The 4,005-nt window shown below is 38.1% G+C and overlaps 1 long non-coding RNA gene across 1 annotated transcript; it reads left to right on the top strand.

Moving 5' to 3' along the window:
• The first annotated feature begins 1,672 nt into the window (after window positions 1-1,672).
• On the top strand, window positions 1,673-3,662 carry LOC140938179 (uncharacterized). The gene is made up of 3 exons (XR_012165529.1): window positions 1,673-1,788; window positions 2,673-2,937; window positions 3,430-3,662. It is a non-coding gene; the product is annotated as an uncharacterized lncRNA (long non-coding RNA).
• The last annotated feature ends 343 nt before the right edge of the window (window positions 3,663-4,005 follow it).

Below are 4,005 nucleotides of genomic sequence, written 5' to 3'. Positions count from 1 at the left end.
TCAACTCAAACGTTTAAGAAATTGTATGTTTGTTAAAAACAAAGTTTCCAAAGGGCGACATTAAATAAAAGTTTTCTGTATATCATCTTCGATAATTTGGCAGATCTTAAAACTTTTAATGGTAAGTTCGTACAAAAAGGTTTGTTAGAATGTGTCGTGCGGTAACCTACATTGAAGAATTTCCTCAGTTATTGAAAAAATGATAAAGCGTTCTATTGACTATCGCTCTTGTTGACAGTGCTACGAGCGGTATCCATTTGACGTGATAGTTCAAGACGCAGGAAACAGACATTTCTATCATTAAAAAATCTCAAAGGAGCCTAAAATCTGGAAGTTAAATGCAAATAGTGTATGTATACAAACGTAAAGTGCACGTTTAGACTGTATCCGTACATTCGAACTGGAATTGCGAGTTACGTGTTTCTGACCACTCGAGAAACCAAAAATTTACCAGCATACTTTTATGGGTAGAATTTTTGATTAGCCACCATGGCTGTAAAGTTTTCTTATCATAAGATAAGATAAACTTATATGCAGTAAACTATATACATATAAATATGATATATGGTATACGGTGAGATATTACGACTTGCTTCAAATTATCGCTCGCGATACTAATTAATGCAGCTTCTGTTTTATCACGCTCGTATAGCTAGGTTTTCTCTTCCATTAAGCAAAAATATGCTGATCGAAAAGTATCCCTTTTATTGCAGAAGGAGAGTTTTGACTTAAACACTTAACGAGAAGTCTTCACTTGTGATAACGTTTAGATTTTTTTCCTACAACTGTACTCTTTAGAAAATGACCCACTGGACATTAATAATTGACGATCGTTCGTTTTTATTTTGCTCTGGGTATTAATTTGCGTTATTATTCATTCAAAGTATTTCTCCGTTTTGTGATTGGCTGAAATACTCCGGTTAATTCTTCATGAATAGCTAGCGATGATAAATTTTGGAAGCCTACTGCAATTACATTTGCCTCCTGTGTCTGCCTGGTTGTTAGCTTGCTTTTTAATAAGTATCCGTTAAGCATACTGCTATTTCAAAAAACGTTGTCGGAGGAAAAGCAAAAGGGCTTCAAGAAAAGACCGCAAGGTCATGTGAATAGTTTATTTCTGACTTTTGCTAGAAAAAAGTCAGTCCACTAAACTAGCCGCTGATTTCTTTATTCATCATTTATACTAAATCGTACTTATCATTTCAATTTTTAAAAATGCTCATCGTAAAATTACGTTTCAGTAGAAGGGCACCCGCGCTCGTTCGGATCTTTGAAGAGCAATTTGTCCAGCTAATTAGCGAGGGGAAAAAACATTTATTTATTTATTTGGTACATTTTATCAACTTATATAACGTGGTAACAAAGATACTTTGTAAAAAGGAAAACCATCTGATAAAAGCAGAGGAAAAAATTGAAAAGAAACACGTTCTATAATTTTGCTTCTTCTTTGTAATCGGAGCCCCTTGCATTGTATATGGAGCATGAAGAGCCTTTTTCCGTTCATAAGTCCCTTTATAGTCACGGGATCGACGTAAAGACTCTAGGTGAGGGTGAGCGGGCCTGCCAATGGTCTTTCTTTTGATGTAAAGGGTCTGAGTAGATCTATAGCCAAATATGTATTCATTTTTTTTATATCAGTAATACTTTCAGTTATCGTGACCAACACGACATAGTCATGTCCGAATCAGCTGAAATCGCTGTGACAATAGTAACAGCAGTGCTTATCATCACAAGTATCATTGGAAACTCTTTTGTTTGTGTCGTTATTAAGAAGAATCGTGACATGAGGTAAGTACATGGTTGCCTGGTAGATACCTATTCAGAGACATTACTTACTGCCATTAGCCACTTGATGGCGTATATATTTTTACCATTCGATTTGTCTTGCGGAATTTATCGTGCCTGTCCGTTATGAGTCCAACTGAAGATTTACATAAGGCGCGAAACTTACGGCCTGTTTACATGGAGGTGTGGGGCCCCAGATAGGTGAGGTAACCTGCTTAGGTGGGGTAAAAAAATAATCCTCCTTTACATGCAATCTTACAACCCCGCCATCCCGGGGTGCACTTTCTCAAGATTATTGAATGGTCGCTAAGCACGTAAACAAGAAAAATGCCGGCAAACTGCGAGTTTTAGAGAGTAATGCACTTCTACACTCTCTTGTTGCTCTGGCTGCAAGCTTCAGTGCAATGGCTTTCCATTATTAACTTTAATAATGAGGCAAAGCCACCGCCAAAGTGAATTTTGCGCGAATTTGATGTATTAAGAATCCGACCCCGGCCTGGCGGGTTACCCACCTTGAAACGTTTACATGGCAAAATTTGACCCCGGCTGAGAGGGTAACCCGGTCTGGTAGACCGGGCTACCCCCCTTGGCAGGTCACCCCACCTATCATGTAAACGTGATCAAATTAAAATGAGAGATTATATGGACAAGAGGGTTACCCCACCTAAGCGAGTTACCTCAGCTACCTGGGGTCCCCCACCTCCAAATAAACAGGCCGTTAATTATGATAACGCTCTATTCAAAGTTTGATAACATCACGATTTAAAAGACCTGTCTCCTCGCTTTCCAAGATCTTCCTGCCATTTTGTATAAAGGCTAATACTTAAAACGTGACAAAGTCGACTACATAGCAATACGTTGAGTAACGTTATCATGTAATTTCACAGAAATCCCATAAATTACCTACTAGTAAACCTCGCAGTGGCGGATATCATTTATACAACAATCCCTCTACCGCGCATGGCTTGGGGACACAGTCACCCAGGGGGAGTAACTGGCAAGGTGTTGTGCTTAGTACTTACAAAGGGAACCTTTGCATGGGTCGGTGCTACTACTTCAGTCTTGACTCTGGTTTCTATTGCCACAGAGCGATATTTAAGCATTGTATGCCCCCATGGCAGCAAAGTAAATCTTACCATGCGCAGACTGAAGGTATGTCGCAATCTCATACTGACCTAACAATAAGCCACTACTCTGGTAAACTCATAACAAAGACTACAAAAATTAAGTCAATAAATATAGACTAACACAACAAATTCAATAGACAGACATCCCACTTTTAGGCCTATAGCTTTTCATAATTTCAAAACATGTAGGAAGAGGCTAGGCATTGAGGAATCCCCAACTGGATGCAACAAAATGCACTGAAGTAAATTACTGTACAGTATCTATGAATAAGTAGTACCATAGTATAGAACTGCTCAATAGCTTTCATTTAAGACACCTCACCCAAATATTTAATTCCACACACTCAGAATTTCTTGCATGAATTAAGGATTTTTCCACCGTGAGAGAGAAAAGCAGTTTTAATCGTGCTATTTCCTAGTTCAACGAACTTGTAGCCTTTTGAACCACAACTGTTAGGTATATGGATGATACATTAACTTCTCTCTCCTAATGTTGTTTTTAACGTTTTATTACTAGATCATAATACCTAGTTTTTGGACCTTTTCTTTCCTTTCTAAAATTCCGGGAGTAATAAACATGGCATTGGACAAGAAATTCAGGAAGTTTGATTCAAAATTCTGCACCAAGACGCCGCTTTCCTACAAAACGTGGATACGCGACGGTTCTATGTTCTCATGGTTTGCGATGGTTGTTATCTCCATTGCGGTGATGACTGGGTTATATTCCAGAGCCATGTACACTTTGTGGGCCAAGGGTAACAACGTTGAACGCAGGCATCGACAAATGGTATTTTCTTTATCACATCAAAACGTTAAAACGTAGAATTACTCTTAGGTCTAAGCTCTTCTGATAAGGTTTAGTACTCAACATTAGATAACATTCTAATCGCCTTCTTTCATCTGACTTTATTTCTGTCTTTATAGCCAGAGTGATTTTATCCTTTTAATAGATCGTTGTAGAATACTACGCACTATTACGCTTAAAATGTCATTGCTTTCCATTGTTTACTTGTAACTATTTGGCACTAATTGTTTGATACTGTTTCCCAGGTGTTTCGGCGGTTTTAATAAAGTCATTTTATACCCAGTTTAC

This window comes from Porites lutea, chromosome 1, assembly GCF_958299795.1.
Source record: "Porites lutea chromosome 1, jaPorLute2.1, whole genome shotgun sequence".
Classification (NCBI taxonomy): Eukaryota; Metazoa; Cnidaria; class Anthozoa; order Scleractinia; family Poritidae; genus Porites; species Porites lutea.
Note: the sequence above shows the minus strand (reverse complement) of the source record. Positions and strands in the feature narration are given on the sequence as shown.